Source organism: Lycorma delicatula, chromosome 8 (genome assembly GCF_047948215.1).
Source record: "Lycorma delicatula isolate Av1 chromosome 8, ASM4794821v1, whole genome shotgun sequence".
Taxonomy (NCBI): Eukaryota; Metazoa; Arthropoda; class Insecta; order Hemiptera; family Fulgoridae; genus Lycorma; species Lycorma delicatula.
The window spans coordinates 66975807-66999601 of record NC_134462.1 but is presented as its reverse complement, the minus strand read 5'-3'; positions in this window follow the sequence as shown (position 1 = coordinate 66999601).

The following is a 23795-nucleotide window of genomic DNA, read 5'->3' as shown; positions in this document are numbered from 1 at the left end:
CAAAACAACATCGAACTTCCTACGCAATGCGGTCACTCAAACTTAAATCTGTGCAATGTAAACCCGTGAGGATTTAATTTCCAAATTTTAACCATCTAAGGATATTAAATTGTAATATATTATGAACAGCCCACTTGTAACTCGAAATATATCGTATTTATTCGAGTACACCCCGCCCACGAATAAGCCTGGCACTTTGATTTTCCGGACCGAAAATCTAAAATAAAAATCGAGTATATACCGGTATTTTAAAGTGCAACAGATATGATTCAAATATACGTAAATACGAAAATATTCAGAAAGTAAAGCATTTAATTCGTTCATTTAAATTACAATATTAATATTACATTAATAATTGATTACCTTAAGTACTAGTTTAGTTCAGAATCAGTAGGCCGTAAAAGGAAAAGAAAGTATCACGTTGAAAAAGATCATTTCAATATACTTTTAATTATGGTTTTTCTTTTTTAATTAATCACTTTCACTGTCCAATGTCTGTAAAGGAGTTACCGGTAGTCTCCACGTCACTCTGCCAAAGGCGATCCTCTTCACTACCATCAAGTTCATTAGATAATCCGCATTTTTTAAAACTTTTCCTTACTAATTCAGTGGAAATACCTTTCGAAGCATCTTTTATCCAAACATAAATCTGGTTGAAATATGGGCGTCTGATTCTTCCTGTAGTCGTGTTAATAAATCACCGTGTTAAACTTTACAAGATCAACTAAATAGATAAAATGCACATAACTGTCCACATATACAAACAGTACAACGACTATGGCGAATAGACAAGACGACGGTGGGTAACTGACACTGTAACTGTAGTGTCATTAGAACCGGATGCAGCCTATACAGAATGAATCAATTTTATAAAAATACCGTAACTTTGCGGAAAAAATCCGATACCGTTTTATACATAATATGAACAGGATGTATTACATAATAATTAAGGATGTATTCTGTATAAGCGGCATCCGGTATTGATAAACGAAAAGTTTACGTAACTATATTTATGTGATTGAATTTAGGTACTTCTAATAAAACGTTTACTTTACGTAAATTATCCTAGCTAAAGGCTATGTTTCAAGTAAGCTCCGCACCCTTATTTTTTCTCTCCAATTCCAAAGAAAAAAGTGAGGGGTACTCGAATAAATACGGTACTGAAAGAAAAAACTTTAAAAAAACCTATCGAAGAGAAATATAATTTCTTAGAAATTACGAAAAATCGACAAAAAATTACAATACGTTTAATATAATAAAACTTAGGTAAGGTGTATAATCAAAATATTTATTTAAAAACAGTATCTCTTAAAAAAATAAAGCTGTATACACTCCATTCACTTAAGTTATCCTACTGTAAACAAACTACGTGGAGTTATAATAATCTGTCTCGAAAATTACGCGTAAAAATAGATGTTTTATGTTTGACTTATGATCTAATTTATGTTTGCTTTTCAGCAATACTTGGAGTTATACAGGGTCATTCACGGGAACCGGATGTTTTTGAAGTGGGTTGTACTCGGGCGTTCGCGGTGGGAGGGGTACTGACGTTTCCTTTGTTCATAACATTTACATTTTAGTCGCTGAGATGGAGCCGTGGACGCTAGACCATCGCCTGTACGCGTATGACAGTTTTGTGCGAAATGACGAATCAGTAACTGCTGTTCAGCGAGATTTCTGCTGTCATTTTAATATCCATCGTAATGCAAGTGTCCCTTCTCGTAACACAATATTGCGATGGGTAAACAACCTTCGAACAAGAAAATTTGTTATTGTTAATGAGTGACGAAGCCCATTTTCATCTGAATGGCTTCGTCAACAAACAGAATTGCCGGTATTGGGCAGAAAGAAACCCACATCAGCTTCACGAGAGACCACTTCATAGCCCAAAGGTCTGGTGTGCAATAGGAAAGGTCGGTGTTATTGGACCATATTTTTTTGAAGAAAATGACGCTGCCGTAGCTGTAACAGCTGATCGTTACATCGTGATGTTGAATACGTTTTTCATCCCTGAGTTACGAAACCGGGGAATCTATTTTCAAAATGTGTTATTCCAGCAGGATGGAGCTACAGCGCACACAGCGAGGGCAACGATGGCTGTTCTCCGTAACTTGTTTCCGGGACGGATCGTTTCCAGATTCGGCGACATTCCTTGGCCCCCTCAGTCCCCCGACTTGAGTTGTTGTGATTTTTTTTCTGTGAGGGTTTCTGAAATCGCGTGTGTACGGCAATAAACCGCGTACATTGGAGGACCTAAAGATCGCAAATCGTCATCACGTCACCCAGATTGATGTAGACATGCTGCAAAGAATTGAGGCCAGTTAACGTGAAAGGCTACAACAATGTATTGCCCAAAATGGACATCACTTGCCGGACATAATTTTTCGTTCATGAGTAAGTAACAAATGCTTTGATTTAACAAGTGTTTCAGTACCAATAAAACTTTTTTAAAGTAAATATTCAATTTTTTATGATTATTTTAAAAACATCCGGTTCCCGTGAATGACCCTGTATCACTGTAGACAAAAGCACGATAGACGCTAAGTATTATATAAATACTAGAGAGGGGACAAACAAATGAGTCGTACCGGTACAATACTGCACCGACACCTTGCTCATGTAGTAAAATCTCACTACTATTAAAATACAGCTAGGATAGCTCTTATACTGAACACAGTATAGAATCGCAATCTTTTTGACGCTTCAACCATTTTGCCACGATACACAAACATTTATGAGCTTTTTCTTATGATGGCCCTGGATGTAAGTCATATAAAAATTCATAATTGACCAATCAATCTTTTGGGTTTCCATCAATTAGATTGGGTTTCCATCAATCTTTTCAGAAGTTAATTTTATAATTAATTTAACACAACCCTAAATTTTCTATGTTTTGAGTTTTACGAATTGAAAGAATATTAAAACCCATAATTAATTTTTTTAAACTTGCTTAGTGCCGATGTAAGCAGTTCGGATTGTTGGACATCAGGAAAATGGCGTTCGGATAATCAACATCCCAATATATCTGTTTATTTTTCATTTTATTTATTTCGTATAATAATATTGATCAATATAATAATGTGGATATAGTTTACTTAATGAAGATGAATAATAAATGTGATTAAGAAAGCAAGAAAAAATTAAAAATTGAAAAGATGAAAAATCAAGAAAAGAAGCAAGAAAAAATTATAATTTTATTTCCATGGATATGTCCGGACTCTATCATAAATTTCATAGTTGCTATTAACGTCTTCAAATTCAAAAAATTTTGTCTATTAAAGGTATGAAATAATTTCTTTGCCCGTCTAAGTTAAATTTGCATATAACAAAACCAACGAAATTTACTTGTACAGTTCCCATGCTTAATGATCCAGAAATTTGTTTTCATACTTACAGTTTTGATATTCCTTTTATATTACAAAATTATTGCCTGCCTTCTTAACTGTAAGGTAAAGATGGTATATTATGATCTTCTAAGAACAGGGAGGAAATGAAAATTAATAGATGGGAAAGTAGTTTACCGCCAATCATAAGAAAATGACACCATAAAAACTCATCATTCGGTGTGAAGAAATAGTAACATTATTTTATTTTCTTCATTGAATAAAAAATCCAATAAACATAGATTCAAGTAAGGAAATCAATCTTAAATCCAATCTACAAAATTCCTTATAGTTATAAGTGTATTATACTAAAAACTCCAAAGCAGTGAATTATAATTATACTAATAATCACGATGACAAAAGAACAGAAATAATAAATGCATTTGGATTCATACAATTTAACCGATAAAATCAGCACATTTACTAAACCCACAGAGGAAATAAGTCTGAAAAATTCAACACATCAATTTACTCATCTTATTTTTATTAACAATACAATGCTTGCACTTCAAATTATTATTCTCATCAAGATTTTAATTTCCGGACTTGTTAATTGTTTTATTTGGTGCGGAAATAAATCATAATTATTTTTACAGACTATGTTCATTCATTTAGTAACTTCTTTATACCGGGTGATCATTTGAAAAGTTACCACATTTATTATTCAACAGCTATCAGTCCCACCGTATTTTTGTTTGCAGGCATGTACACCTTTCTCGGGTGTACCCACCCGAAATAAAAATTATTGAATTATTTTTATAGGGGTAGATCCCACCCTCTCCGCTACACCTACCCAAACTCAAAAATCTTAAATGGCAATGGTAACATTTAATAATATTAGCTGACAACCCGAAAAAATAATGAATTTTGGTGAAAAGAAAATTAAAATCCGCCCACCCTTCGCTCGGTAAGTGCGAGAAACCATTTGGGTTAGTACTTTTTTTTAAATTTCAATCCAGCAAAACTAAGTATAAAATTAGTGATCTCACTTCTTAAACCACTTGAAATAATCATAATCAGTGGACTAAAACTGTGAAAATTATTTTTTAAATTACCAACATAAAATTTCGCCCTTAAATGTTTTCTAAATTTTCAAGGGATTCATCCCTTGAAAATTTAAAATAATAATTGTTCCCTTATTAAAAATAAGGGAATTATTATCCCTTAAAAAAATAATTGTTCACAATTATTTTTTTTGAAGAGACGATGTAGCTTGTGACATTTCATTGGAAAGCCCTTTGAATTACAAGTAATTTGGTACAAATAGAATAAAAATTGTTTCACTGGTATTGAAGTTATGATTAAAAATGTTATTTTTTTTAGGTTACGTTGGGATACAGTGTTACTGACACTGTAACACTGTATACACTGTGACACTGTATAGGTTTTAGGTTTCTCCAGCATTGAAAAAACGTACCAGTAATCACAGCACTATAACATCAATTAAACATACGAAAAACCAATAATAAATACGATGGGGCTGACAGCTGTTGAATAATAAATGTAATAACTTCTCAAATGATCACCCGATATATTCTTAATTCTAATGCTGATGCGACTTTTTTAACGTCCACCGATATTACTCTGTTACAGTCAATGATTTTGCTCTATTTAAAAAGATACGTAACGTAAAGTGTATAATTAAAAATATATACCGGGTGGTTGCAAAGTATCTTACAACCCCCTCTAACTTTTTTTATAACTGAGCTAACTGATTGTGATTTTCGGCATTCTTCTTTGTATAAAGGGACTTCTTCAATGAAGGTCTATTTCAATTTTTTTTATTTTTGAGCGGCGGGTGGCTGGAGGCAATAAAATCAAAAATTTCAAATGGGACCAATGGTCATATGATATATCATTTTAAAGAGCTCGATGAGTTCAGAAAAATGATAAAATTAAAACTAAATTCTGATCGCTCAATCAAAAATGGCGGCCAACAATGTTTTTGTTCAACGATGCAAGTTCATCTGTCATTGATTTTTACCTAATAGTTTTTTTCGTAGATTACGGTTTTTTAAGTAAGTTAAAAAATATAACCATATTTCTAAGACAGGTTAACATTTCTATTTTAAATTAAGTTTTATTTTAAATCTCGATTTCTTTAATCTTTTTTACCTTTTTTTTTTATTTTTTGACCTTTATAATTTATATTTTTTAAGCTTGCTAATAAAAAAACAAAAAATTTCATTCAAAAAAAATATTAATGGGAGTTACACTTTAACATTTGTTACCTACTCACTAAAAAATCAACAATGAATATAAATAATGAAAAATGTAACTTTCCTTTGTTTAATTCAGCTGTTGACATTGCCAACTTATGAAATAAAAATTTTTTTCTTAAAAAATTTCTATTAAATAAAATTTTAATGTTAAATAATGAGTAAATTAATTATTATTTAATTAGTTTTAAATTCAAGGATATAAATTTAATTAAAATCTGTATTTAAAAAATCTTAATTAATTTTTTTTAAATTTTTAATTAACGTAATGACATTTTTAGTCGCCATTTTAGTTTAAATAAGCAGAATTTAATTTCTTTGATACCATTTTGCTTGTCTTGCAAAACCCTTTAAATCAATCAAGTTCCTAAACAATAAAAAATATAAGATAACTTATCAACCATAAAAAAATAAGAAATAAAACACAAAAAATGAAAAAAAAACAAATAAAAGAAACAATCACATGATCATACACCTTTTTAAAACTTATGAGTCGTCCCTGCCTCCCGCCAACCTGAAGGCCGAATACTCTAAACTGGGGTTTATTGAGTTAGCCTCTCTTATCGGAGAATATTTTCAAAGTAAGAATCAGGATAGCTGATATAATAAAAAAAAAAAATGAAGGGGGAGCATATAACCGTAGTTCTATCATACTACATACAACACACTCTAGCGGAGCATACAAAATATTCTATCTGAATAAAACAGACACATTGTTGGCCGCCATTTTAGATTGGGAGACCAGAATTTAGTTTTAACTGTATCATTTTACTCGACTCGTCGAGCTCTTTAAAATGAAATATCAAATGACCACTCCTTCCGTTTGAAATTTTTTAGGTACCTCTCGCCGTCTAAAAATCAAAAAGAGTGAAAAATGCGTTCATTGAAATACCTCGTAAGTACAAGGAAGAGTGCCGCAAACCGTATCCAATTATCTAAATTATAAAAAAAGTTATAGGGGATTGTAAATTGCTTTTCGGCCACCCGGTATATATTTTTAATTGTATACTCTACATTACGTAACTTTTTAAATAGAGCAAAATCATTGACTGTAACAGAGTAATATCGGTGGACGTTAAAAAAGTCGCATCAGCATTAGAAAAGAATATACCGGGTGATCATATCGGGTGCCAATTGGATTTTTAAACATTTCAGAAAAAAAATCAGTCAATTCAAAAATTTTAGTCAAAAAAATTAGTCATTTTTTTTTCATATACAGATTCATTTGGGCGTGATGGGTGGGACAAATTTAAAAATTGTATAATTAAAGACCGAGTTCGTCGTGGTAGTCTATGACAGATTATATTGTAAACATTGAAACTTTATAACAACTTATCAGAAATCCGATATTTTTAAAGGTAGCTTCGCTTATTGTTACTACAATAAAAGAAATCAATAAACCAATTTCAAAAACCCATCGAAAAATTAAAAAAAAATAATTGTTATAATGATTCCTTATTAAAACTCAAATTTATTGGACTAGTTCCAATCAAAAAAAAAAAAAAAATTAGCAACAATTTACTAAACTTAATTTTTTATACATTTCAAAAAAGCATCTAAAGAAGAACTGAGTAATAATTGTTTACTTTTCATTACATTTTTTTAAGATTAAGGTTTAAAATTTAAATATTTAAAATTTTAAATAACCTTGTGAAAAAATCCGTTCGCAAATAACAAAAAATGCTAGAAACCTGTGTCTCGATAAAAATATTAATCAAATGCAGAGAAACAACGTTAACTAAGCCAAGTGAGAGCTAAGACTGTGTGAAATACAGTGTCTTAGATAATTTATCGTTATATTATAACAACCTGATGTTAAGTTAAAAAAAAAAAAAAATTCTCAAACTATTAAACTTCAAATTATTTATCTGGTCACGTACTTTTTCGTTTTTAAAAATCAACCACTTGAGTTATCTGAAAGAAATTAATAATGGAGGATCTTCCACAACAAAATAAAAAAGAATAATCGAAATCGATACATGTGGTAAAGATGAAGGCTTGAAGATAAATTAAAAAAAAAAAAACATGCTAGTCGAATTTACAACGTCCCTTTACTGAATTCAGTTTATGAAACTCTTTATAAGATTTATCATGATCGAGGCACATATTTCTTTCTTTCTGCAAAACTCCCTCTTTAAAAGTAGCATTCCTTTTATAACTAGGCTTTCGCCCCCGTCGAATTATTAATATATAATAAAAAAAGCTTTACGTCGTAAAATATTTTATTAATATAAAACTAAATCTGTAATACCAACATAACAAGGTATAAATATGATACGTTGTTATTCATTACACATTATATAATTCGAAGGCCAAAATAAACAAAAGGCAAAGAGAATAATTGGCGGCAATTTTCAATCCGTTCGCAGTCGTGAGGTATACTAAAATACCACTGTTCTAATGTTATATCTAGGCAATAGATATAACTTATCTGCGCTGCTAATCGTTAATCTGTACGTAACCCCCGCACCACTTAATAACATTGTTATTTAAACTTTATCAATAACGCCAATTATAAATTTTAAAGTATAACTACCTGTTATAAATGTTTAATAGCATATTTATTATTATTATTATTATTATTATTATTATTATTATTATTATTACTGCTACTACTAATAATAATACTACTATTATTAGTATTACGTTACGTAAACTTAAACTATCTATCTAACTTGTATGTCACCATTTATGTATTATTAATTCTCTTATATAAACATTAAACAATCCTGATTTTATATTAATATATCCAGAAAATTATATGAAAGCGATTTATTAATATACAAACATTTATTAATAAACATCCACGCGAACAATTACTCATTTAATCGTTTTTAGAGGAAATCGTATACAAAGTTCTGACAAACTTCATAAATTTCCTTATTAATCTTCAAAATGAATTAAATAATAAATAACCAAATATCGATATCGAGTATAAAGAAAAATCTAAAGAATTATCTCTTGAATATTGCCCATTAATTACAAAACTACAAAGGAATACGTACTTCAACCTACAACCTACACGGCTCTACACACACACACATATATATATATATATATATATATATATATATATATCAGTTTATTTAAATTAATATTTTTATAGTCCATAATTCCTCTGTACGTTACATTTTAACTATATATATATATATATTTAATTTTTTTCCCAATCCGCCAAGTACTGAATTAAAGAACCATTCTTACCTTTTTTTCTTTTTCTGATTTATCCTCATTTACATTTACACATATAACTGCTATTCAACACTTTGGTTACTTTTTATAACTTTGGTTATTGGGTAAAATATAAGAAATTTTAATCATTTACAGAATTGTACATATCATATAATCACATATATGTACATATACAGCAGATGTTAGTTTGTTAAAATCTTAAATCCCCGAAAGTTCTTCACTGAGTGCTTTGAAATTTTGACACAACGTTGCATTCGAATACGTGCGTATTTTTATATAACTACTATTTATATAGCTAAGATGTCACACTTTTGACAGGTAAAAACGAAGTTTTTGAAAAAAGCGCCATCAGTTGGACGTAAAAGCAACACGCGTTATACTAAATATTTTACGATTCCATTTCAATGTTTCCGATATGTGTGTCCGCTATACCTGCACCTGTCATCGCAGATCAGATGTTTAACAGTTGATTTTCGAAATCGAAAGTTCTGAGGTTCAAATCCTAGTAAAAGTTAGTGGTTTTTATATAGATTTGAATACTAGATAGTGGATATCGATGTACTTTGGTGATTCGGATTCAGTTAACCACACTTCTCAGAAATGATCGGCCTGAATCTAAGCACGACTACACCCCATTTACATGCCAAAAAATATCATCCTTATATATCTTATTGGACTGTAGGAGGGTGTTGCTTGTTGTTAAACTAGTTGAACAGATTGCAAGAGACCACGTTAGGAAAATAAAAATAAAATAAATGATTTATGTATATTTTGGCGTCTATTTTTCTTTATATTTTAGGAACCGTTTAACCGAAAAACGTGCAATTAGCTCTTTGGTGTGTGCTATTAAAAGAAAAGACTTTTAAATAGATATTGAAAGTACTTTATCTCAAACACAATTAGAATTTAAGAAAATGTTATCTTTTGCATGATTTTTAGATGTATAAAATAGTTCCATTGAAAACATTATCGAAAGTAACATATTTATTGAAATACCTTTTACTACAGCAATGAGGTCTGAGTAAAAGAGATAAGATAGAAAATGAGAAGAAGAATGGGAGAATGTTAAAATCAAAATTCTTAAATCAGCAGAAGCGAACTTAGGCGGAACAAACAGAACTGGTAGAAACTGGTAGAACTTGGATTTCAGGCAATATATTGCAGCTGATGGATGAACGTAGAAAATATAAGAATTATAGTGATGAAAAAATAAAAGGAACTATCGACAATTAAGAAATACTATAAACAGGAAGTGCAAACTAGAGAAAGAAGAATGGGTTAAAGAAAAGTGGTCAGAAATGGAAAGAGATATGATCATTTGTAAAATAGACAGAGCATACAGGAAAGTTAAAGAAACTTTTGTGGTACATAAATTAAAATCTAATAAAGTGTTAAACAAAGATGGTACACCGATTTATAATACGAAAGGAAAGGTCGATATGTGAGTGGAATATATTGAAGAGTTATACGGAGGAAACCGAATTGGAAAATGATGTTATAGAGAAAGAAGAGGAAGTCGAAGAGGATGAAAGGGGAGAAACAATACTGAGATCTGAATTTAAGAGAGCATTAAAAGATTTGATGACAGAAAGGCTCCTGAAATAGACGGAATATCCGTAGAATTACGGAGCAGTGCAGGTGAGGAAGCGATAGATAGATTATAAAAACTGGTGTGTAATATTTATGAAAAAGGGGAAGTTCCGTCAGACTTCAAAAATAGTGTTATAGTCATGATACCAAAGAAAGCAGGAGCAGATAAATGTGAAGAATACAGAACAATTAGCTTAACTAGCTATGCATAAAAAAATCTTAACTAGAATTCTGTACAGAAGAATTGAGAGGAAAGTGGAGAAGTCCAATTTGGTTTCAGGAAAAGTATAGGGACAAGGGAAGCAATTTTAAGGCTCAGATTAATAGTAGAAGGAAGATTAAAGAAACACAAACCAACATACTTGGCATTTATAGAACTAGAAAAGGAATTTGATAACGTAGACTGGAATAAAATGTTCAGCATTTAAAAAAATTTAGGGTTCAAATATAGAGATAGAAGAACAATTGCTAACATTTGAGGGAACCAAACAGCAATAGTAATAATTGAAGAACATAAGAAAGAAGCCGTAATAAGAAAGTCCGACAAGGATGTTCCCTATCCCCGTTACTTTTTATTCTTTACATAGTACTAGCAGTTAATGATGTTAAAGAACAATTTAGATCCGGAGTAACAGTACAAGGTGAAAAAAAAAAAAGATGCTACGATTTGCTGATGATATAGTAATTCTAGCTGAGGGTAAAAAGGATTTAGAAAGAGCAATGAACAGCATGGATGAAGTCCTACGCAAGAACTACCTCATGAAAATAAACAAGAACTAAACGAAAGTAATGAAATGTAGTAGAAATAACAAAGATGGACCACTGAATGTAAAAATAGGAAGAGAAAAAATTATAGAGGTAGAAGAATTTTGTTATTTGGGAATTAGAATTACTAAAGATGGACGAAGCAGGAGCGTTATAAAAGGCCGAATAGCACTGGCGAAACGAGCTTTCAGTCAAAAAATATAAACAAACATGTCAACAAAAATGATATAATTTGTTTACATCAAAAATTAATTTAAATGTCAGGAAAATATTTTTGAAAGTACATATTTGGAGCGTAACTTTATACGGAAGTGATACGTGGACGATCTGAGTACCTGAGAAGAAATGATTAGAAGTTTTTGAAATGTGGTGCTGTAGGAGAATGTTAAAAATCAAATGGGTGGATAAAGTGACAAATGAAGAGTTGTTGCGCCAAATCGATGAAGAAAGAAGCATTTGGAAAAATATAGTTAAAATAAGAAACAGACTTAAAGGCCACATATTAAGGCATCCTGGAATAGTCGCCTTAATATTGGAGGGACAGATAGAAGGAAAAAATTGTGCAGGCAGGCAACATTTGGAACATGTAAAACAAATTGTTAGGGATGTAGGATGTAGGGAGTATACCGAAATGAAACGACTAGCACTAGATAGGGAATCTTGGAGAGCTGCATCAAACCAGTCAATGACTGAAGACAAAAAAAAACAGCAATGATATCTACGAAGGTTTTATGGTTTATGAATTTTTCTAACTACTTACTTGAAAATGATCAGATCTAGGTTAGAGTTTTCTGAATGGAAATAGTTTTTCAACCCAGTTATTATTCTGTTCTTATGATATTTCAAAAGTTTCCAGATGTGTAATGAAATTCTGTTTAATTTGGGGCACGCGAAGATATAATCGAGTAGAGATAGAAGTAATACCTCGTTTTGCTCTTATATCACCAAACCAGAATATTTGTTTCAGTCCAATAAAATTATAGTGGCTGTTACACAATCGAAGATAGCTGATAGCACTAAAACTAAACTGGTCCGGCCTCATCTTGAACTTTCAAGTTTTCCCTCAGGAAATCAAGCTCAATAATTTTTTATAAAAGAGGGATTTAATTACATAACACTCTTATATATATATATATATATATATATATATATATATATATATATATATATATATATATATTTTAATAAAATAATGGGAAATGTTTATAAATAAAGAAGAAAAAACTTGTACGCCTATATTTTTCAGATTTAAAAAAGAAATAATCGCAGAAAAGACAGAAAATTATAATTTAGGTCACACAATAGTTTAGGTAACATTAAACCCACAATAAAAATAAAACAATGCGTAGTATGACAAAGATAGGGCACTTGTATGACTAAGATTAAAGTATTGTCGCGCGCGAGTGTGTGGGTATATATATATAAACAGTACGTAAAAGTATTATTATGTGCTTATAAAGATAGGTAATGTTTAAAAGGTGATGAAAACTTCGTAGGTTATGTAATGAATTTGGCTTACGTAAGCAACATTATTTCAGTATCCTTTGTCTAATGTCAGATGACTAACAGAAATAAGATATGCTATTACGATTCAGGTTTTAATTTCATCGAACATGATATATACACTGTAAGTACAGTATGCAGTTAAAATTTCATTAAACGCATGGAAGCATCCTTTTGTTTGATATTTAACCCTTGTTATTCTTTTGTTATCATACTATGTAATAATAATAATAATAATTTAGAAGTTTACCGAGGATTAAAAACATATTAATAACATACATCTTCTGTCTCAAATGAAATAAATAAAAAATATTGAGTAATCAATTTTTTTTTTGTAATTTTTATAAAAATATGTATTCTACGAATTTTTATACGTACAGGTGTGCCAATAAATATTTATTTAACACAACATTGAACCTTTTCAAAACTAACACTTAAAAAGTAAATAAAACCGTCTTCAAAACCACCAATAAAAAAATCTAATGTTGACACCAAATGACTTCCTTGTACGCCCGTTAAATTATATATACACTTTTTTTTTTTTTTTTTTTTTTTAATAAAAGTACGTAAAATTTAATTTCATTACTAACTTCTGATATTTTTAATTTTTTTTTTTTTTATTGTTATTAATGAATTTATTAACTCAAACATGGTACCGCTATGATACAAAAATAAATTAACAATTAATATAATCCACCTTACCAGCACGTTCTCTAGATCTTTCAGCTTACTTGGAAGCCATCATCAGGAGTTAAAATTAATGCATTAAAGTCAAGTTTAAAAATCATAGTTAAAATTTAAAAACAGTCATGTCTGTCCCGGTCCTACTAGTACCGGGACTATGGGGGACATGACTGTTTTTAAATTTTAACTATGATTTTTAAACTTTGACTTTAATGCATTAATTTTTTAACTCCTGATGATGGCTTCCAAGAAAGCCGAAAGATCTAGAGAACGAATCAATGTGCTTGTAAGGTGGATTATATAAATAGTTAATTTATTTAATGAATTATTATTTATTGTAATTTTTTTTTACAGTTTAATAATTATTAATAAATCAATATATTTAAATACAAAAAGGAATTTAAAAAAAAAAGGAGATGAAGTCAGATTTAAAACGATGTGCCTTCCTCTTGTAAGATCCAAATATTTCATTAAATAAAATGTTATTTGGCTATAACTCTAGAACCAATGAAAATAAGTACCACTTATGATATACCGTTGAAAATCTCTCAATGAGGGCTTATTACTGCAATCAAGAAAAAGACTAAAATCCAAATTGTTATGGATTTTGGGCTTTTTTGGACACTTTTGGTCCAGTAGATTGCAATCAAAAGGGGAGATGCACAACTAGATGTTACAACAGTCCTAAATTTAAAATTTCAACATCCTACGGTTAATCGTTTTTGAATTATGCGAGATACATACGCACATACGTACGTACAAACGTCTCGTCGAAACTAGTCAAAATGGATTCAGGGATGGTTATAATTTTGTTGAAAACTGGAAACCGTAATTTTTGCGATCACAATACTTTCTTTACTTCGTACAAGAAAGAAAAAAAAAGAAAAATGACTTTTATTTTTATTTAAATTTTTACTTTTTGACACCATAGTTAATTACTGAATTTATTAGCGATTAACTTGGAGTCAACTTTAAAAGTAAACATTTAAATAAAAATTAAAAAAGTATATTTTTTTTATGAAGAATTTTGAAGTCAGTCTTTTTTCATTTTAAAAGTTTATTTTATTATAGATTATTCCTTTTTACTTTTACTATATGCCTACAAAAAAAAAAAAAAAAAAAAAAAAAAAAAAAAAAAAAAAAAAAAAAAAAAAAACAGCGTGGTTCGCAAGAGATGGAAACGTGAAAAACTATCGTCTTGATAAAAAAAAAAATACGGAAACGCATACAAAGAATTGTATTAAAAAGACTGCTATTGAGCGTGAACTAAGGCTACCCGGAATGCAATCATGTGTATTATATTTTATTATATGTTTTTCAACTACTTTTCTTGAATTTACACTGAATAATACTTTGAATATCAGTTTATATATCACTGAGTTTTATAAATGAATGATAAAAAAAAAAAATTAAAAATATATAAAAGTAATCTATGAAGACAAATTAATATTTGGTTTAAAATCTCAACCATTCAAAGTATTTGGAAAAAAACTTACAGCAGGATTACATTTCTCTAACAAAACAAAAAACTAAAAATGAATAAATAAAAAAACAAAACCAAAAAAAAAAACAATCATCGAAATCGATACATTTGGTGAAAAGTAAGGATTGTGCAAACATAAAAACAATCATACTGCCTGGCTTGTTAACCTTCTTTTATACGTGCAATCAGTAACGCGGTAAAATAACCGAAAAAAATCAATATACCTGCTTTGCTTTATTATGAAAATCCCTTCTAAAAGATGGTTCAATATAACGTCTTTGTTTTTTTTTCTATTAAATAATTCTTTTATTATACTGCAAATTACATTTTGTCTTTTTTTATAATTATTGAGCCTAAATCTTAATCAAGCTTAATTTGTATAAAAAAAAAAATCAAAATATTAAATGATTTTATTTCCTTTTTTTTAACAGTTCATCTAAGAGATAAAAAATTATGAATATTAAAATTTATTAAATAAAACAATTATCGTAAAAACGAACTCGACGGAAAAACGTTGAGTTGTTATCTTCGTCAATGTTTTTACGTATCTTAAACACCTCTTAAGACTTTGACTATTTCTTTAATTCTTAATCCTTTAAAATTCATGCTGAAAAAGAAAAAAAATCATCCCAAAGATTAAATTCATTAAAAAAAAAATTGCTTTGTGAGCAAACTGTTTAATTTATTCTTTGATTTAAGATTTCTTGAAAATGTTAAAACCAATTTCATAACACGCCATTCCAGATGAATGATTAATAAATCTTTCCTATGACTCATCTGTGTAAATTTTTAAGAAGGAAAAAAATTTTAAGTTAGGTGTATTTTACTAACAATTTTGTAAACTATTGGATTGTGGAATTTGTTTTTGTTTTACTTTCTTAGAAATCAATTCTTTTATTACAGTTTTCAGTCGGTGTTTTATGTAGTGTCCAAAACTATTTCATAAATTAGTTTGCTCTTTAATCAGAAACCTAAGTTTTTTATTATCTTTCATAATCGCACTTCGTATATTCTTCACAAGGATGAAAACTCTTCTACTGATATTTTCAATTCAAAGAACTAATCGCTGTAATAATAAAAACATTAACGTCATCTTTTACCTTGGAAACACTGTAATTTTCTACCATTATTGTTTAATAAATAACTAATCATGTACTTGACTTCGATAGGGAAAAACAAATTCCGTTTAAATAAATGTTAACAAAAAATTCACTTATAAAAATATTTTTATATTACATCTATTATTAGATAAAAGAAAAAATATTTTTGAGTAGAAACTCTTTGTTTTTCACCCGGAATGTTCTGGATTAAAATCACAGCAGCCTTGGTATTTTTCATATGTCACAGAATTTATTATTCATTCTAATATAACAAAAAGTAACTACGCCAGCTTATATAAAAAGAATAAAATGTATAAAAACAAGCTGACATTATGTACATTGCTGTAAATAAAATAAAATATTAGAAATTGCTTCAAGTAAACTCAAACGGCCTAACCAACGTTTTCTTTTTGTTACAAAATAAAATTTATAATCGGTTACACTATTATAGGAACGATAAGTAAATATGATCACACAAAATCCCATGTAGAGAGGCTTCCATCGAAGCTCCTCGAAAATTACACACTAATAATCCTTTAAGGAACATTTAATTTAAGTATAACACATAAAGTTAGGTCAGAGAAAAATGTCATTGGTAATTCAACACAAAACAAAAACAATCATAAGAATTCATAAACAAAATAAAAAATTAAATAAAACTATAGATAATAATGAAAGAATAATAATTAATATTGAACGAAGTGAAATAACAATAGTACTGGTGACACAGTGGACGGAGTTCCAACTCAAATCACATAGTCACCAAGGTCCAAAACGTGGGGTCGTTTTAGCCTTCTAACGTTTTCACTATTCTCCAGGTTTTTTTGTTTTTATTTTCCGTAGGAGGAAAAAGTCTGCCAGGCCCGCTCTGACGGCAAGTGCGGGGCTCTCACCCACTAAAATGTCTCCCCCTGTAGTCAGAAGATTAATAGCTAAATAACTCACGTAGTAGTTAAGCCGCAATATAAATTGTGTATCGAATCGCTGTATTACTTCTCGAACATACAGATAAACCCAGATATTCGTGGATTTCACCATTTCTTACGAACAACGCGCCCCTGTGATGCTCCTCAGTAATTTGTTTTGGAATCGCTATATAATCTCGACGTTGTCGCTGCTTTTAGTACCCCAAAGCTGAATCCCTTAGGTCCAAATTGGTTTCAGGTTCGTCATGTACATTAGTTGTTTTTTTAGATAAAGAAAGCTGTGACACCTTACTCAGCAACCAGTACATTTCCTTAAACTTAATATCCAGTTGTTTTCTTTTTTCTCTTATATGGACCTTCCACGTCAGACGACGATTAAGATGAAGACCAAGGTACCGAATACTTTGAGCGTATGGTATGAAAACGCCATTAAGATGGACCCGTGGGTATTCTCTACTTCTCATTGCGAATATCGCATGACATTCGTAACTTAAAAATGAATTTAAAAATAAAACACGTCAAAAATTGTCACCATTACGTAAATGAAACTTCGAATTTTCTTAAAAAAGATAATAAATGAATAGACTAGTGAAAAGTAGTAAAAGAACGAACCTTCCCGATTTATTAATCATTTTAATGGTATGTTATTTACGAGTATTAAAATGACTTATTTGTGTCATCCAAATTCCAAGAAGATTGCAGAAAGTAACACCACTTATTGTGAAGTATAACCGGTGTAATAAGAATAATTTAGAATCACTTTTACGAAAATTTTAATATCATTTACTTCATAGATGTAACGTAATGAATTTTTTTAAGCTACCTTTAAAGAAAAGGACGAGGAGTGCAGAGTAAAGAAATTAAAGATGTTTCATAAGATTTAGATATTAGTATACAGCAACATATGTAGAACTGCAATATCTATAAAAAATATATCAAAAGTGCAAGTAACATGTCTAGTGCAATAAGCTATTATAAAATTGATTAAAATGCCAATATTAATATTACTATTATTATTATTATTATTATTATTATTATTACTGACACCATTTTTAAAACATCGGCCTCAAATCAGTATTAGAATAATTATAAGTGATTAATAATTGAAACATAGATAAAATAAAGATAAATAATTCTCGATTAAATAAGATGTAAAAACATAAAATACCAGAAAATGTGGTCATACTTTGCATACTGATTGAAATAAATATTTTAAAATTAAAATAAAACCGATGAAGTTACTTTTAAGGGCCCAATAATATTTTGAAAAATAAAGAAGATTATAATTATTAATTAGTAGTTCATTTTGAACAATCCTTAAGTTATTTTCTCTGCAGTTACAGTAAATGTTATTCACGAGGAAGTACGCAAATTGTGACAAAATAATTTTTGTTGACTCAAATAGATATGAAACTTCTATAATGCAAAGTAAATTTTGTTTATTACAGAATCATATATACTAAATACTGTATATGCGCGCGCGCGTGTTATGTGTAGACATCCATTTCTGTTAATAACTCAGTATTGGCTTAACTAAAAATATTCATTCCAGTTTGGTTTGGAGATTTCTTCTACATTAAGGTATTAATGCTATTAAAGTTTGAAATCATCAATTTACCAAAAGAGTAGGCAAATAGGGAAGGGAGGATAACACACCTCGATTGAGAATAGACTTATTACAATTTTACTCCCCCGAATTTTTTAATACTTTTAAAAAGATGCAAGATTTTTTCTTATTAATTTTTTTTCTAAAATGACAAATTAAAAAGTAATGATTTTAATTGAAATCTATATAAATTTAATATTTCGTTCAAACATGCCCTTATAATATGCCTATAAGGTATACTTGTACTGTTTTTACGTACGTATACGAGCGTGTTGGCGCCATTTTGACTAATAATTAATTAAGGATTTGCTGAATAGAAAATCTTTGTTAAAATATAAAAACCATAAACTGTTCATGTACGTTACAAACATTTGTTAGTTAAATAAAAAAAATATTTTTTACCGAAAAAGCTTAACAATGCTGCTTCCGAGTTTTTTATTTTTCTAAATATGATGCCAAAATTTTAAAATTATAATATTATCACCTGTAATAAACCCATGAAGTGAATGTAAAATTAGTATTTTACTAATAGCGTTTACATCTAGCCAGAATCTTAAAAAATATTTTTTCTTGAAAATTTTATTAATAGTGTCAATTTTGATTTGTTTTTTTATTCTGCCAACATCCGTGGTAGAATGGTAGCGTATCTGCCTTTCATCCGATATGGTCCTGGGTTTTAATACCAATCAGGCTTAGCATTTTTCCCACGCTACAAAACATTAATTTCTTATCAACGTTTGTAATTGTATGGTGTAGGGTTAACTCCCTTTGGTTTTTAAAAAAGGAAATAAATAATTATTTTTTATATAAAACATTAATTTCTTATCAATGTTTGTAATTGTATGGTGTAGGGTTAACTCCCTTTGGTTTTTCAAAAAGGAAATAAATAATTATTTTTTACATTTAAAAGAAAAAAAAACTGTTTTAAACGAATAAAATATTAATAGAAATTTTCAATAAAGATGAAGTGAAATTTGTCGTAAGTACATAAAATAAAATGTTCTACAGATTTCATCTAACATTAAATTATTATCAGTTACACTAAAATCGGTTTTTTATTAATACGTAAAAAGTCACGAATTGGTCTTGATAAAATCTGTTTCACTTTTGCTTGAAACTGTAGAGACTTAATGTGGAATAAATGCTATGCAGGACATAATATGGAATAAATACCGACTAGACTGGATAGGAATTTACAATATTCAGACAAAACTTCTATATTTCAATGTCTCACTGTACTGTTACAAATACTTACGAGAGAAAATGTAGGGCAAGGTAGAACTTTTAAGGTATACTTATTTGCTAGTTCACTTTTTTACACTAAACACACTTTTAATGTATATATGCAGTCTAATACCGACAAATACTCTTATATAAAATTATTAATTAGGATAGGCTATTTTTATTATTAATTTTATTATAAAATATAAATTTTACATCCTGTGTGTGATGAGTAGTTCCGTGATTTTTGTGAATTATGAGAAGATAAACAGAGTACCGTTTGCGTGGAGCGATATCTTGCGTACCTAAAAGGGTGCTGTTTTATAGAATTATTTTCTTACGCTTAATAAGGCTTACTTTTAATCAATCTTTTAAAAGATTATGCGGATTAATCTCTAGCCTACGTTAGAGGGTGCGATCATGGATCAACTATCAGCTGTTCAAGGCGATAGCCTCATCGCCTTCAAAATGTACCACTTCTAGTAGTGCTAATTTCTTATCTAATAGAAAGAGTAGACCGATGGTGTCTTCGGGCAGGGACCCCAGAAAGCTTTCTCGCCAAAAACTGATCAGGGATATTTAACGTTCGATATGAGTGACACATCTGAAAGCGAAACCGATGCTGAGATTACTGATTCTCAGACTTTCCCCTTGCCGTAGCAGACAATTCCAGTACTGCATACTCCAAAATGGCGATGTCCAAAATGCGGCACAAATGATTTGCCTCTGTCTAATAAATTCGACAACCTCCCGATGGAGGATGACATCGTTGAAAATATCCGGGAGAACTGTATTAAGTCCCCGCCGATTGTGCTATATGGCATAACAATAGGCTTTACGAGTGCGTGAAACTGTCATGATAAGAAAGACTACTGCGTAATGGTAAGTAATGCTAAGCAATTACGAGTCTCGAAGGATGTTGACGCTTACAAGAAGATTATTATTTTGGTGCATGAGCAAGGATTAATTATCACACATTCACGAGAAGGACAAACGTGCGTTCCGAATAGTGCATAGTGCTAAGTGCCGAATCTGCACTACTTGATCCGATCAAGGTAATCAAGGAAGAAGTTGAAGGTAATGGAGACAAGGTAGGAATATAATTAATGCATTTCACAGGGTGACGAAAGAACCGTTGTCGACGTTCTTTGTAAATTTGTAACCGAATGAAAATAACAAAGAAATATTTACCTAAAAGCTATTGTCAATTATGGAGTTTGATTAGAAACACCAGGGAAACTTCGTGATTTGGTCCAGTGTACGAGATACCAGCAGCATGGATACACGAAAAATAATTTCATGCGGTCTTATCGCTGTGTTAAGTGTGCAGAGGTCCATAGAAGTGTGGGTTGTCCTACACAGGACAGAAATACCCCAGCGACATGTGCGCTCTGCTAATCCGACCCTTCTGACTACAAGGATGCAGGATGTATAAAAAAAAATAAATTTTGGAGAGGAAGTAGAGGCAAAGAGCCAACATGTTATGAGAATCCACTACAGAATTGGGAGAAACCAGTCACGTTATATTTTCCCTACGTTAGGTCAAGAAATAACTAGGATTCTAAACAACTGTTCTAACACTCGTCCGAGAACATATGCTGCAGCTCTTTAGCGCAGTGTCTTCTACGCTGCTGAACACAAACTGGAGAAGCTTACATCGAATATAAAGTTCCTTGTACAGAAAGTACGTAATCAGATAATCCTATTCACGCGGATTGTCAAAATCCGTTGATAGCTATCCTCAGGATTGCTACTTGGAACTGAATGGCCTCGCTTGCCAATGTCAGGACCTAGAAGCATTGGTGTTTACCGAATCATTCGATGATTTTAGGATTAATCTCCTAAACGAACTTTACTAACCGTAATTATTTCCGTCTCCACGGATTCTCGGTTTACTCGATTAATCACCCAGATGGTAAGTTCCAAGAGGGTACTACAATACTTGTAAAAAATGTTATGAAGCAACATCTTCAATCGGAGAACAGGACTGACTACATACAGGCTACCTCAATTAAGATTCTTGATTGGATTGGACCTTTAACATTATCTGCCATCTACTGTCCTTCCCGCCGTGTGATCAGGGATCACTTGTTCTCTGAATTCCTTTCGACACTGGGTAGCCATTTTGTAGAAGGTGGCTGGAATGTTAATCATTCTTTCTGAGGATCCTGGCTCATCACTACTTGGGAGAGTGCTTTAACGAATTGCATTACCAACATGCGCCTGAATGTCACTCCTGGGATGCAACCTGCGTACTGGCCGCTTGATCCGACGAAGATCCTAGACATATTAGACTTTTTTATCCCCTCAGGTATTACGCCGATGTACATCCTGATCCCGTAGGGGAAGACACTTATCGTCACACAAACCCCTCCGTTCAGAGCCCTGATGGGCTTTATCGGAGATGATCTTCCAGACTCTCAATACCTCGAAAGACGTTTCCATCAGTGGTAAAACCCATCAATTAACAAAAGATATTTTTCAAACTTACTTAAATCAAAACAAAAAACTGATAACCAGTAAAAACTGATAAGTCGAGCTATAACAAAATATTAATCTCATACTCTCAAGAATTCTTCGCAACATCGAAAATTTTACCCAACATCAGGTATTTCGCCGATGTACACTGTAGTTAGGAGTAGCTTTGATTCGACGTTTGATCATTCAGTCGTACTTCTTACCATTATTACGGTAATGGTAAAAAACAGTAATGGTCCTGTTATTGTGGGACAGGCATTCTGTCCCACAATAACAAATGACTGGGGCTTCTATCAGAGCTGGATTGAGAACAAGCTAAGTGTGCCTGTTTGATTGAAAAGTAGTGCTGATATACATAATGCGACGCATTACTTGACGCAATCGTGTTGAAGGCATCTTGGGGTTGAAACTAGAGGGTAGATATGGAGGACAGGGAGGCACAACCTTCCTGAGTGAGGTTATGAATCTTATATATAACAGAAGGTGGCAATATTACATAAGCCCTGAGGATAGAACATCTTTGAACAAGGCTGCACATAGATTAAAACGGCAGTTGAAGTCTATTAAAAATGAGACATTTACAAACCTCTTTGAAAATCGATCCCCTTTGCATAACTCAAAAACGATTAGCCGTAGGATGTTGAAGTTTTGGATGTAGGACTGTTTTAATATTTAGTTGTGCACCTCCCCTATTGAATGCAATCGACTGGATCAAAAGTATCAAAAAAAGCCGAAAATTCAAAAAATTTGGATTTTGGACTTTTTCTTAACTGCGATAATAAGCCCTTAAGAGCTTTTCAACGATTTATCATTAGTGGTACTTATTTTCATTCGTTCCAGAATTATAGCCAAATAAAATTTTAATTAATGAAATATTTGGATCTTACAAGGGGGAAGGCGCATCGGTTCAAATCCGACTTCATCTCCTTTTTTTTTTAACTTTTTTTTTATCTAAATATATTGATTTATTAATAATTATTAACGTCCGATTGTAAAAAAAAATTACAATAAATAATAATAATTCCAATAAAAAAAATAAATATAAAAAATTATCAGAGGTTATTAATGAAATAAAATTTTATGTACTTTTCATTTAAAAAAATCAAATGTGGACACACATGACTTCCTTGTACGCCTATTAAATAACACGTACACATTTGTTTAAATGAAAAGTTCTTAAATTTTTATTTCATTAATAACTTTTGATATTTTTTTATTTTTATTATTATGAATAATAATTATATCTCTTTTTTAGAATAAGAGGTTAATTTTTTAAATGCATTTTTTTTAATTGTCGGTCTTATTTTTAAACAACTCGTTACATAAATGACAATAATGATAAATGACGAATGATAATTCTTTTTTTTTTAATTTATAAAAACCAGTATTATTTACTCATGTTGGATAAATTTGCTTTATTTTTTCCCAAGCTTAGTAATGTTGATAAATTATTTTTATAAAATTAATCAGTTGTTTGCCGTATATGCAGTGAAAATAATAATTAATACTAGTGTATTATCATTAAACAATGTAGAATATGTTAATTAATATATAGCTGGTATAAAATGTAAATTAGTTATATTCTAGGTATTCAGAATTATTTTATGTGGTTTTGTTTTTAAAGGGTATTATTAATTTCTTTTTA